Consider the following 15,487-nt stretch of genomic DNA (forward strand, 5'->3'; position numbering starts at 1 on the left):
CTTTATTTTTCTGTATTCCTTATATACTTAATAATGACATCATAAAAGATTAAAATTTTACGTAATTAATGTAAGTACCAAAAATATTAAACGTAATAAACATAAATGTCGTAAAATTTAATGCGACCCTATTAGGGTTGACTTGGAAACCTTGCGATATTCGCTCAGGGTGAACATAGTTATCCAAATTGTGTTAGGAAAATTTCCTGGTAGTTATTTGCAAAATTAAGTTTCAAATCTAAAATGTCATTAGAATATGGGTTAATTTTATGAAACTACTTAAACACTATATATAAACTGACTGTATTGGTATTTAGTGAGCATGTAATTCATATTTACGGCGTCAGCAAGCATCTGACTGTAGATACTTAATCACTTTTGTTAACAGTCAAATTTATCATATTTGGTTTATATCGCTCCTTGATCGTGATACGGCGAAATTTTAATAAGTACGCTTGAAAACATTCCCTCTACAATTCGTATTTACGTAGTTCAGTTGTATAATTTTAGGTTTTCTAACTAAAATGTTGCGTGACTAATCGGTTGATAAGTGAATTTTAAGGTACATATTATGGTATGGTACATATTTAGTTGATGTAAAATCTAAAAGCTTGTACTCGTTTTGGTTAGGTAAGTGGTTTTCCGTGTATTATTTTTTTTTCAAAATTTTAGACCCAGTAGTTTTGGAGATAAGGGGGGAGGAATGGTCAGACAGACAGATGCACGAGTGATCCTATAAGAGTTCCGCTTTTCCTTTTGAGGAACGGAACGGAACCCTAAAAATGACTGATGAATGATGATATTCAAAAACCTCACTACGCGCAAATCTGTAACTACATATTTTATAAATTGAAGAATAATACTATCAGAGGGCATGTAGGTTATATTTATTTATAACACATGTAACGTTAAACATGAACATTGGTACTAAATAGGTATTGTCAGTGAGGCCAATTCTGACTGAACCATTTGCTATGGTTTTAATCTCGTTTTGATACTTCCCTTGCGATTACTTTGCAGATTTGTGCCATGTGCGTTTCTCACGCACGACTGTTTTCCGCATGCACCAATCGGCGTGGTCGATTTTCAAAGTAGTATCAAAACAAAGTCAAACCCGTAACCAATTGTTAATTCATAATCAGACTAATTGTAGTTAAGATAAAAATATATCGATTCAAAGCATTATGGATGATAGCAGTCAAACTTTCGCCGTTCTTTGCTTACATATAAGTGTATATGTAGTGGGTGTGTATAGTGTGTGTGTGTGTGTGTGTGTGTGTGTGTGTGTGTGTGTGTGTGTGTGTGTGTGTGTGTAGTGTGTGGACTTTAACCTTATAATGTAAGCTGTAACCTTTTTTGTTTTCTCTTTGTTCGATTTGTTGCTGTAAGTTTTGTTGCGACAATAAATTACTTTTTTTTTTAATATATATATCTGAGATTCAACCCAGGGGCTGCAGTCTACTGTCTATTAAGACTAAGTCTATTTTAACTTCTAATTCATTGGAATTACATCCAGGCAACGCAATTAAAGCTGCCCAGTTTCAATATTGACGGAGCTAGAGGTACCAACCCTTTAGCGGGCTTAGTGACGTCCATAAATGTTGCCGGAAAAATGCCAATGTCACTGGCAACTGGACTGACAGCTACTTGTCAGTTAAAAAATAATTATATCTGTTTAATAAAGTTGGTCAAGCAAATCTTGTCAGTAGAAAAAGACGCGAAATTAAATTTTTCTTTCCCCCCTACATTTTTTTGCCGCCTTTTTTTACTGACAAGATTTGCTTGACCATCTGTATTTCATCATCACCATCATCTCAGCCATAAGACGTCTACTGCTAAATATAGGCATCTATATTTAACTAACTTCTATAAAAACGTATGTAGGACTGCAGGGTTTTTTTGCAAACATAAAAAGATACGCAAAAACATTCGGGTTGTTGCAATATTTTGTAAGTAATTTAAATGAATCACATACTTTTATTATTACACATTTCATTAATATTTAAGCCATATTATAAACTAATCTTATAAAAATATAATCTAAATATGTATAACACCTACTTACCCGCCCCGGACTGATCCCGACACAAAGGTGCCCATCATGTTTGCTGCGTTGCCACGTTGGATTGCGTTGGACAGCCTTTGCACTAAAAAAACCCGAATCAGGGGAGTAGTTAATTAATTAACAACAGTAAATAAAAATCTTTTAACCTACCTACCTAGATCCTCTACAACACTTGCCCAACAACCGCCTAGGTAAATGCCTCTCAACTGATTTCATTAAAGTGGAATTCGCTTCACGATTTGCTTTAAAACCGACCGAAAGCAAAACTTTGGACTAGTATTCACGCTATCCTTCCCGGATTATCAAAGTTGATAGTTAATTTTAAAGAAGATTCATCAGCATCATAACTTAATAGCATTGCTCTTGTGGGTGGAGTAAACGAAGATTGGAAGTATAAAATGAAATAGACATATAATTAGAAAATATTTAAGTACGTATAATATTGAAGCACGCTATTCTCCAACAAACTGTCTCAGTTTGGCGAAAATATTATATATTAGGTGTTTAAAAAAGGGATAATAAATCTCATCATTTATCCTAAAGTTATCTTTGGTTTTATAAGGTTATTATAAATAATTAAAATTAACTTCACGAAGTATTAGTACAGTAAAAAAAAACCCTCTTTTTATTCTGAAGCGAAACAAACGTTAAGTTAGCACATGTGTAAGTTTGAGAGCAAGGTTACGTGAAATTGATTGGAAGACTGTTTGAGATTGCAAGATATATTTATATGATATAGGTAACAGTGTAGCTGACAGCGACGGTCGACCAACCGGGATAACTTCAATTTTGACATAATACAGGGTGATTCAGGAGACGTGAGCAGGACTAACACTGCGCATTTCGTAAATTGTAAGCAACTGTTTCGTACCAGTATTAGTGAGGTTAACGTTAATTTTCTAGTCTTGTTGAAAAATAAGTTCTTAATTTATTTACGACATGCATGGTCACCCTACAATTAGAATGCTAAACTACCGATATTCTGTGTCAAATTGAATGTCATCACGGTCTGGTTACTAATGAAAACTCGTATATCACTCAAGTTTGACAGTTTATTTTCTTCGTAATCATAATGCTGTCATTACGGTTAAAGAGGTTTTATGTTTATTAATTAGGTCTTGTAGGGTGACCATAATTGTAGAAAATTAAATTTGCCCTGGCCAAAAAGTTAAAAAATAGGAAAAAGTGTGGTTGTTTCACCTAAATACGACGGTGATCGATCAATTATCAGTTACTGAGTGTGCAGGATTAGTCCTACTCACGTCTCATGAATCACCCTGTATAGGTATGACACATGCTTTAGAGCATTTAATAACTAGAGTCGCCTTTGTATGGAATGACATGGCTATTTGTACGTTACGTACAGTCACCTGCAATAATATGTTACTCTTAAAAGGCCGCAAAAATATATGACACGCTCTTATAGCTTTACAAATAAGACCGTGTCAGATATTTTTGCGGCCTTCGTTCTGTAACATATTATTGCAGGTGACTGTACAAATAATGTAGAAATAGTAATACATTTGACGTCCCCTCCCCCGTAAAAATCGGCAGACTTTTTCGTACAGAAAATGACAGCAATGATGTCTCCAGTTACTACGAGTAAATGGTCCAAGGAAACATGTCATCAAAATACAAGCCTTATTACGGTTACTATGAGACTAGGACGATTTGTGTAAGATTTTTCCTTAATATTAATTTATACATTATTTCAAATAATGTTCGTCGTATTAAAAAGGTACATAATTGCCTTCTGCCTTGGGCTAGCCTGAAACGACCTGCTCCCTGCTCCACTAGATAATAGGTTAATTTAATGAATTTCTGAAACCAATTACAGGAACCATATATTTTTAATAATAACATTTTAATATTTTTAGAAACCCTATTTACTCGTCAGACTGACTGGGCTTAACTAGGTCACAATAGGTATGCAAATTTTTCTCACAATTTACACAAATATGACTGTGATGAGTTTTTCGGAACTTACCTATGTACGAAATATCATGTGATATTTACATACATAGGTAAGTGTAAGGTGTAAGGTGAAGGAAAACATCGTGAGGAAACCGGACGACTACCAATAAGGCCTAGTTTACTCTCTGGCTTGGAAGGTCAGATGCCAGTCGCTTTCGTACAAACTAGTGCCTACGCTAAATCTTAGGATTAGTTGCGCAGCGGACCCCAGGCTCCCATGAACCGTGGCAAAATACCGGGACAACGCGAGGAAGATGATGATGATTTACAAAGTTACGCTTATACTTACCTATAATACAAAAATGCGAAAGAGAGAAATTATAAGTTCCCCCAACCACACCTAATTCTACGCACAATTCCTTTAGGGTATGACAAATAGTTGGTCACATTATTAATCTAGAGAAGCCAAGGTAGGCCGCGTAATTAAAACGTGTCTGTCTTCATTTGAAACTTATTTCATTACAGGTCAAAACAACAAAAGGCTCAGTTGTCTCACCAGATGATGATATTATCAAATTTAAATTATTAAATGAACTACTGCACCTTGCGGATTTTACGGAAGGCATATTTTAAAATTGTTTTAAATTATATCTTAGCTAGACCCCGTTGATCTATAAGTGGAGTATCTTGTTCTGTGTAAGGTACGCTTAATTGCCACTCTAGATAATTGGTTATAGTTCAATAGAGAACTATTGAAATTATAGTTATTAAGTTACAAGTGGTACCAACTTTGGATCACATGTGATTATTTCAATTATTTCATTAGTTAATCAACATTATGTACAGAAACGTGTGATACATTATGTTATCTAATACTAATTAGGATTGTTCATTTTTTTTCAAATGTTCTATTTCGAAAACCATTTCGAGATATAAGGTTTTTAAACAGTTTCCGACATTTGCTGCGATATAATAATTGAGGATTGAAGATATTTCAACAAATATCCTTATGACCTTAGTTTGACCTTCTCCTGGGCTGAATGTAAAGTCATCGCATAATAAAAGTTATCGAACCATAGTAAATAAATCCGTCACTCACGTAATTGTCAAAGTTATCATTGTCATCGATTGTCATAATTAAAATTTTCAGTCAAAGAGCATATTTTTCAGTTAAACCGCTGCGCTGGTTTGTTACGATTTGATTTATAATTGATACCTAAACAGTAGATTTCATTGCTTAATATATCATAAATAAACCTTGTTTCTACGTGTGGGAATGATTCACAAAAATAATAGTTCGAATCCACGAAGACCTACGACGTGAAAGATGCCGTGATGATGCCGTGAATTAAACTTAGAATACTTACCTACTTCAAGTGTTACACACAGTATTGTTGTGAGGATCACGTCGATGTAAGTATAAAATTAATATTATATATATATTTTACTACAATTATTTAAAAGCTCTAATGTTGGTAGGGTCATCTTACCTACTTATTTTCCATGGTAATGTAGCCAGAGTATCAAAAGGCAAACCGTTAAACAGAGATGGTGCCTACTAGAAAGAAACAATATACAAGAATACATAGCCATACTCAAAATTCAGCCTGAAACTGTTTTAAAGATATAATTTCTAATTTCCAGGTACATGTTGCGGTTCAAGCTACTGATATCATGGTGGACAAGACTCAAGTTAATAAAGAGTTGTGAATAATAAAACATGTTTTGGTTTACCTACTTTTTTATTAATTTAGGAAATATATGCATATATGTTTCCAAAATAAAAATAGTAACTTTACATATATGTATGTTTATCATGTTCTGCACGAGCAGCTGACAATGATGGCTTCTTGTTGACCAACCATAAGAGAAGTGTATGGTTTGTTATTTACTCTGTTCCCAGGCATTATTTACGGTAGTAAAGTATTACGACGATTAATAATTAATATGACGTTCGTTTCAAAACAAAATGCTCAACTTTGTTCTGGGCCCAAGTGCCTTAACAAAATCAATCTCCTTTGTACATTACATATCCCACAGCTGTATCTCAATAGGAATCACAGGATGACCTGAAATAATAGGATATAATTAGCGAAATTGGCATGTTCCTAATAATAATTGTTTGGATATTGTACTATGCTACTAAGTACAATATCCAAACAATGGTGACAAGCCGGTAGAAAGTACCCACGATTTTATGAATCCAATCTTACAAATCGAATCAGTTAAAATATATTATGATGTAACTTACATTTGTATTTTTGCTCCCCTGTGGTATTTCAGCCAAGTTATGCTTGGAGTTGGAAGCTATATGGATACATACTCCAATAAAACTAAGTTATATTATATAACTTAGGCAGATTTCTGGAATCAGCTTTCACAAATTTATAGCGTAGGTATTTTGAAATTAATGATTTAGGGAATCAAATTAAACAAGTTTTCCATTCCAGACAGACGATATTATTTATAGAAACTTGTGACACTGACATTGTCGACAGGTGACATTACAATCAATTGTGAATTGACAATGACAACTATTTTTTTAAATGCTTGTTGTTGCTTGTGCTTTATCAAACAGCCGACGACATGTAATTTACGAAAAGTCGTATCTCATATTTTCAAAAAATTATAAATATTCAACCGAGCCATGAATTACTAAATCATTCAAATTAGTATCTTAAATTAACCTATATTTTCAGAAAATAAAATAAAAATGTGTGTCTAAAAAAAATGAACAATCCCAATTAGTAAGCCGGGCGAGATTAGTTCAGAGACTTCAGAGTATCAAATAAAGCAGCATACATAAAGCCTAGAAGGCAACCGTAGTAAGGTCACTTGAAAGTTTAATTAAATATGTCATTCTGCCATTGTACGAGTATACAATACCTACATACATTGCCCGATTATCTTAATAGCATACAGCGATATAATTTTGGCTTTACCTTTTCAGCTTCGTAGAACTGTCCCGAAAACTCAAATCGGGGATTTGTCAGAACCCGCCGGCGATAGCGGGTTGAACTAGACTCCTTTTTGAAGGAGTGGCCAGACAGAATTGGAAAGAGATCTGTGGAGATATTAGGGGGACCCCTTTGCCCAGCAGTGGGATACGTAAGGCTCCATATAATAACAACAATAGAACTGTCTAAGTATTTAAAAGTTTTAGGCAAACCCTGTTTTTATTATAACTTCCTTTATGGTTTCACGTTTGTCGTGGCTTGCAGCCAGCGCTAAATGTACAAACTAAAGAGTTCTCAAGGCGTGGCCATCGGTCCTGGCGGAACTATTCGCTCGTTACCCTAATGGGCGCAGGACCAAAGATAAATTTGTTCAATGGGCGGGCATTAGCACCGAGCGAATCAACTAATACCGACCTTCAGACTGGCTTACAGGTTAAAAATGGTAATGGACTGTTTTTCTGGTTTACTGCTTACTCTACATTTATTGCTTACCTACTGCGCATCCGTTTCTCTATAAGCATTTAAAAGAAAAAAATACTTAAGATCGGACAAGATTCTCAATAATACAGTTTCCAAGCCACCGGTATTTATGCCTTTAATACCTACTATGTACCTACATAATTATATAATCATGGTCACTGTGAGTTGTTTTGTAACTATGTCAACAATGTCCTGCTGGCCTGCGCTGATCTTCTGTCCGAACCATTTGTACTTAGGCACGGACTGTGACACAATAATAATAATAAAATAAATAGGCAAGTGAAGCCAAAGAGTAACAAAAAAGTTACTCATCATTATTGTTTACGGAATACCTATGTGTAAGCTGGTATAAGTAGTATTTGTCAGGCCAATGTGTAACAAGGCTCTATCATATTGACGCAACAAGATATTCCGGCTCCCCAAGGCCTGTCGCGCGAGCCAAATAATTGAATCAGGGATGTGACGGAGTCGCTCATTACTCACGGAGCAGGTGATACAGTCAGGGAGAAGCCTGAGATATGAAGATACAGGTGTAAGAAAACGTTAAGTGAATTGCGGTAATATCTGTTTTGTGATACTATGTCAACCTTGGATGTGGTTTTGTTTGCCAGTATCGTTTTAAAAACTAAAGTTTTACCTTTTTTTCGTAAAAAACACTCACCAAATTACTTCTAACAGAGTACATATTACCCAGTTAATACCTACAAAAAGCGTGGAACATAATTTTGTAACTATGACTAGGCTATATCCTCCTCATCATCATATTCCTTGCTTTGTCCCAGCTTTTTGGCATGGTAGCCTAAGTGCCTAGCTAAGATTCCAACTGATTGCGCTACAAAAACGAAACGCTATCTGTCTCTCTATCGCACTAATATGTAAGAGTTATAGCATTTCGTTGTCGTAGCGCAAACGATTAGCATTTTAGCTAGGCGCTCTGGAGTCCACTTTGATAACTTTACTAATCCTAAGAATTGGCGTAGGAACTAGTTTTTACGAAAGTTTTTCTTCGCGATGTTTTACTTCACCGAGAAGCGACTGGTACAGCCAGGGTTTGAACCCTCGACCTCGGGATTGAAAATCGCACGCACTTACCGCTGGGCAGTAGCACATATGGGTTAACTTCCTCTGATCATATATATTACTGGTAATTCATGTGCCTCTAGATTGCCCGCCATCGTTATTACAAGTCTGATATATAATACTGTGTGACCCTTATAACCTGTTAGTCACAGTACAGCGCATTCGTAAATCATGATTTAAGGAGGCAGTGGTTGCACCAACATGACATCGCAATTTTAAACCCGTTAAAATCTTAGGAATTTCATATTACACGATTAGATGCTGTCGATATCAGACTTAATAATGATATTTCGGATCGTACCGTAAGAGCTGGGCTCTTATTTCAGTCGTTAGCCGAGGCGAACATTAAGGTAACCAGCATAAGATCGGCCTTTGCTTATGCCTAGTAGTTCCGAAACTTGAGGTCACAATTTTGCTGGACAACCTGGTGGCTAGATTCGCTGGAGCTCTTTAAGCAATGGAAACACGTGCCTGCTTATCGGAGCTGTAATCTACCGGCCCTCCTCGACTTTATTGGATCTGAAGAGTTGCCAGCGACACTCCTTCCCACAATCTCATATCACGGCAAATTATTGAGATAAAATTTATAAAAATTGAGGAAAATCTAGATGTGTATCAAGTACTTTCCTGTTCCGAATAAAAAGAAAGTATGGTGTAAGTGTATGTAATCTTATATGTACATACATATAATTAAAGCGAATTCACTAAGACTCGAGGAAGATATGAGCCATTAGGCCCAAGGTTAAACATTGTCAGGGCAAATGCATGTGGCACTTTTAGACAGCAATCTCTTTAAAACAGCAATTTAACGAATTTATTAAATCCAGCAACGCAGCAGTTACTAATGACCGGTGTCCCTGGCGCGGCTGCGTCTTAAGTTTACACGATCCATCACATACACGAGTCTGCTACTATTAAGTCATTAATTAAACACCACTGACAGCTGCACAAACCAGAACTGGCCCTTATCGACTTGATCATAAGGCTGAAACTGGCACGACTTACAGCGGGCACCAAGTTAATGGGGTGGCCTTAGAAAGGGACGCACTCTCGACCGCTAGCAAACAAATAAAGCCACTCGTTAAATAAATCGCCGCAGTCAAACATCAAGACCTTTACGCACCTCTACTCCTGTGAATAAATAAACATAATAATGTGTTTAGCACAACCACGCACAACCCTTGAGCCCATTGTGAATGTGTGGTCTAATCGTAGTGTCGTCAAAAGGTATTTTTGAGCGGGTAGAATTGGATGCTTGCCTCGCCGCCGAACGGCGCGGCACATTATTTACCTTATTCCGAGTCTGATCGAAATGTGCAACAATTTTTAAACAGATATGATTTATGTCGCCTACTGAGGAATTTTACCATTCTCAGTAACTACATAATCAGGTATGTTACGTAGAAATGTACTACGTATTGTTTACTCAGTAGTTACACAAATTAAACAGTATACATAGAACCAAACTAAGTAAGTGCTTCTCATATTTTTGGGAGCTTTACGTTTATTCTTATAGCAATTCATCCTGGATTTTCGAGTTCATTGTGTTACATCTATTTTTAAAGGATTCTCAGCTGAGACCTTATTCATCCGGTTAGAGCCCCATTTCTTTTGACGTCAAAACCCATCGTATGGAGTCATTAGCATCCGAAAGCCATTGTTTAACTGGCCGTGACGCCAATCCCTTTCATCGGCCTCAGTCAGGCCTTTGTATTTTATTTAGTAAACTGATTTTTCCTGTACTCGTGATTTTTTACGGCAAAAAGGGAGAATACGGAACGTGCACAGCTGAACGGTTTGATTCGTGACTTTGAGTAAAAATCGCGTGGCGTTCTTGAGAACATTTGAGGAATGGCACGCGATTTAAACCTAAAGTGGATGATAAATCATATCGTTCCTACAATTGTAGGTATGTGGAGCAGCCATCAATAGCCTAAGCAGAATGCTGCTTTTGATATCAATTTAATTATAGCACCTTTATTGGAATTCGATGAAATGTGGATTAACTGTGGTATAAAATTTTGTATGTACATATACGTACATACTATTTATACTTGGACCTATAGACGTTTTTCCAATTCGTGGTCAGTCAATAATGGAATTAAAGAGCACTCTCCCGAAGGAGATTACCATAACGAGACAACGAGTTAGGGAAAAGTTATAGTAGCCCCGCATCCCAGAGGACAGAGTGAGTTGAGAATAATGACTAAACGCACCAAGTTAGCCCCTCAGGTCGAATCCATAGGACTTTTCTGAAATATTTTGTGTTAAATTATCCATGTTCAATCAAAAACATAAATCGTTTTCTAACTAATTTGTTCCATACACCCAATGGATTAAGAGGAGGTAATGCAATCAAACTTTTCAGCAGCTTTCTTTATAACTACCAAAAAACATTTAACAACATTTAAATAACCGGGCGTTGAAATATAGCATCTGATAAAAAACATTCATATTCATTCGATATTTTGAACGTGTAGTCATAAATCCGTATGTGAGCATTATTTATTGTTGCAATATAGCGGACGGCCGGTCATAAAAACAATTATGGAGAAAGGTGCGCCCGGCCCGGTCTGCTCCGTTGTACAAAAAAAATGCACTTGATTGAATCAGGTTTTTGAGGTGTTTTAGGGTGACTTAGGAGTACCGACGAAATAAAGCCGTTTTAACTTCAAATAATTCTTAAGATTTAACACCAAATAAACCTTGTTGGATCATGGCCTGGAAATCTCGTTGTCACGATAGAGCTAAGAAATTAAGATTTAGATTATTTCATTTATGAAGCATAAAACACCTGTTAGACTCATTATAGACAAATTCTGATTTTAAAAATTAGATCAGATCCATAACTAATCAAGGATTAATTGATAACCTATTATTAAAATCGGAATACGCCTGTGACGTAAAAAAAACTACACCCAGTTATTAAACAAGTATGTACAGTGTATATTAAACTCAACTACAATTAAAAATATGTAAATTATTTATAGGTTCATTTTCAAGTTACTCGTAGATTGTCTAAAACTTTCTGAAATCTGCCGTTTAAATGTCGGGTCTAATCAAGATGTCAAGTCTCTAGGTAAACTATACAAAAGAGAAATCTCTAGGATAAATGCGTCTGAATTTTCATGCGTCATGAAAATAATTACTTAGAACATTGCAAACAAAATGTAAGATTCAATTTGTAATGTTAATTGAAGTTTTATGGAAAATGTGTATTTAAAGGGAATAAAGCCAAATAACATTGAGCTTATTACCTACAATACAGACCTGGCGGTCCCGAGTTCGAATTTTGATGAGACCATACATAACATATACTGTGTGTCGCATATTTATTTGCGTCGAAAATATATACTGCTTAAAGAAAGTACATACGCACATAATTTGCTTATCTTTATCTTAAGAAATATGTATATATCTATATGCAGAACAATAAGACTGTATTGTAATAGATATGTACTTTTGAATGTCAAGTGTAGAGATTTTAATAAAAGTGATCAAATTTACTTCCTGGTTGTGTTGACATTGTTTACCTACGTGTGATAGAAAAGTTAGCTTAATGTCTAATATGGTGATGTCTCGTTATCATTACTCCAGTAAAACACTTCGCCAAACCAAAATAAAAGAGCTTCTTTCAATAACGCATTTGCCTACCACGGAGCAATTTACCGAAGTGAGCTGTTTTTTCCACCGGATTTTTGTTTCGAAACGATTCATAAGTGGGTAAGTGTATGTAAATTGAAAATTTTGCCGCACGGAAACAAAGAAAAATGACAAACCCCGGTGAAAAAACGCAATCTAGGGGTGAGAGCAGAATTCTGTGTTTTAACTTTTAATGAGCCGTCTTCGCGTAATGCTCTGCACATAATAACGCAATATATCTCCGGCGCAGGTGACTGCCACGCTACATTGGCTCTTTTATTTCATGGCCGCCATTCCGACTGGAAATCTCATCGCACCCCGTAATATAGTCGTAGTCATTTTTATTTTACGATTTTGTAATGTCTTCGGAGCGTACGAAGCGCTGGAAGCCGCGGCGCTTTCTGTCAGGCGATATTTCTCCGCGCGCCGTCAATTACATTATTAACACATTTTGGGATTATTGTGGTGGCTATATTTAAGTACATAACGCACCTGGAATTTACAGCATAGTTATAAGCCGGTGTAAGGCGCTAGTAAAATCTTACCTAATCTTGTGATATGTGCTTGGGAAGGTTTGTTTATTGGCCGTCAGTTTGAACATATTGTAATTAATTTTGAGTAAACATTCAAATTTTTCGATACGGTATGTAGGCATCTTGGTAGCAATATGCATCTCATCTCATATCATATTATACTGCTGTTCAGTCCAGATACACTATTTCGTTTGAACATAAAACGTGCCTACGTTTTGTAACTAGTAAGAAAACAAGCTGTGGCGAATACAGGCCGGATAGCAAGCCGAGTGGCAGGTGACAGCTCCGCGCCTCGAAGCTGGGAACATCCCTGCAAACTTTTTGGCAATATTGCTGGCTGTGATAGAATGTCAGGCGCAGACACGGCGTTGTTGGATGTATTGAGGTAGAGTTTCACTGCACTACAACGGGTGGGTTGGAACCTTAGACAATGATGAGTAGTAGGAAAAATGAATGGTAATTAGTAAAAAGTTCGAGTCTCTGACAAAAATGCGTAATCTCATAAAGCTCATGTTGTTACATTTAGCGGTTTCCTATGAGAAGTAACTAACATAAGTCGGCAAATTTATCAACTGCACTTTCTGATGCACTTGTCTGGCCCAATATATGTTAAACTTTTTAAAGCACACGAAACTTTAGAATGATAGCTACTAATCACGATGATCTAATAATGGTCTTGTTTACTCGAAAACGTTCACGAAAGTATCGAATCAATACGATCGAAACTTCAAGAAGGTCGCTAGCAATAGATAAATTAATTCCATTTGAACAATGCCTGGGAACAGAGAATGAGCAAACTGGGCCAAATGTAGTGGTCAGGCGACCTCAACCCTCTGATCCGACCTAATTTAAACCATTTGTCGATTGGCCAAGAAACCGCATACTTACGTCTAGAGTCAGAATAACAACTATTTAGCTTACTTTACTAAGCCAATGACCACGGCAATTTTTTCAGCGATGCAGGAGCGACAAGTACTGTTTAATACTGACTGTTTGTAAACCTTATTACAAAAGGAATAATGTCCACCTATGGACAGTTAAAGACTTTAAAGAGCGTTGCTGTTTGTACCAAATATTAAGAAGAGGCTAAAGCAAAACTGTAGTTTTTATATTGAATATTGTACGTTTTAATCAAGAGCAAATGACATGAAAAAAGTTACACGGAAACTATATTTGACTTCCTCCAAAACCTCTCTCTTAAAAGGTTAAAGTTGGCTCGATAGAAAAATCACGAAAACATGTTTAATTTTCAATATCGTTACCCTGCATACAACAGAAGAATATTTTCAGAGTAATTGAAATAAAAGATAAACGCCCGCGCGACAGCTAACATATTTCTCGTTAGGGGCTGCCCATAAATTACGTCATCGATTTTTGACCCCCCCCCCCCTAAAATCATCCAAAAATCATGCTTCGGATGACCTCGTTTCCTCCTACGTCAGGCTACCATCATCCGATGTCCAGACCCCCCCCCCCCGCCTCCCTCCTAACGTAATTTATAGATAGCCCCTTACAGTCAAGTCAGCGTGGCCAATAATTTTACTGACTGTACTCGTTAGTAATACGATGCATTGTGATTGTGTCGCTACTTAACCGTGTAATAAGTGGAACGTTGGAAATGCAATAAATACTTTGTTAGACCTGTTAAAGGCAAAGGGATGTGATATAATGCTCAGAAATGTAAGTTTCGGAAAAACTAGGTCATATGTGAAAGTGGAAATTCCTTGAAATGGGATGGATGGGACAAGGTTGAAGAAATATTTATTGTAGTTGAAGAAAAATAAACCGAGCCCAGTAGGCACCGGGATTAGCGATCAAAGTTTCTTGAGGGTCAAGGGATCGTCAAAATCCAAATTACGTCTGGGTGCTATCGGCCCTTCAATATCGATAAATACAGAAAATATAATCACAGAAAGCTGACTATTTAAACTTCTTCTAGGGTTTAGCTGGATAGTTGTATCAGTGTTGAATGTCGATTTAAATTTATTTTTATATTTATAATGTATATTAATGTCTAAGCACTTCATGCTTCGTAACGAGTAGTATTCGAGAAAGGATCGAAATCGCCAGATGCCACTGAAGCTTTCCACTTCACAAAAGACCTACCTATCCAAAAAAATGAGGGAAAGACTGTGGAAAATTATTAGAAAAAAGTTCTGGGATGCCCCTTATACCGAAAATTAATTATATAATTATTTATAACTTCATACTAATTTTACTTTACTTTATTATATTGTTACATTGTAATTTTTTAAATTGCCTTAAATACTGAATTCATTTTGTTTTATTACTTTTTATATTGTGGTTACCTAATGTGCAGTATAATGACGGTGCATGGCTACTTTTGAGGCAAAATCGAAAAATCAAGGTATGAATAGTTATTGAAGTCATCCTTCTGTATATTTTTGTGTCATGTGTCGATATAACAGGATCGGTTATTCCAAGCGGACGCATAACGAAGTCATATAAATGCGATATCGCTCGTCGGACCGGCCAGAGCTCACCTTGCGACCTCCGCCCTGATTTATTCAAAATCTAACCTTTGCCCTGCACACATCGACGTTGGATTTGCTCCGAGCCACTTTCACTTTCCAAGTTTATGTGAGGGACACGCACCCGAGGTCTCATCCCGCGGAACCACCATCGATTTGTGACCACAATTATTTAAAATGCTCACTAAATTGAAGTGTTTGTTTTATATTTGTCGGTTGACTAATTGACTATTGATAGATTGCGAGTGATTGTCAATTGTTTTCACATTGGGTGTGACATAGGTACATTTAAGTAAGATATTTCATACTATCAGAAATAAAAAT

General features: G+C 36.3%; 2 long non-coding RNA genes across 2 annotated transcripts in view; one reads left to right on the forward strand and one right to left on the reverse strand.

Moving 5' to 3' along the window:
- Nucleotides 1-15,487, forward strand: part of LOC134665795 (uncharacterized) — a 247,023-nt gene that overhangs the window by 107,369 nt on the left and 124,167 nt on the right. The gene's annotated exons all lie outside the window — the stretch shown is intronic.
- Nucleotides 5,703-6,660, reverse strand: LOC134666297 (uncharacterized). The gene is made up of 2 exons (XR_010098474.1): nt 6,231-6,660; nt 5,703-6,048 (listed from the first exon to the last, which is right to left on the reverse strand). It is a non-coding gene; the product is annotated as an uncharacterized LOC134666297 (long non-coding RNA).

This window comes from Cydia fagiglandana, chromosome 7 (genome assembly GCF_963556715.1).
Source record: "Cydia fagiglandana chromosome 7, ilCydFagi1.1, whole genome shotgun sequence".
Lineage (NCBI taxonomy): Eukaryota > Metazoa > Arthropoda > Insecta > Lepidoptera > Tortricidae > Cydia > Cydia fagiglandana.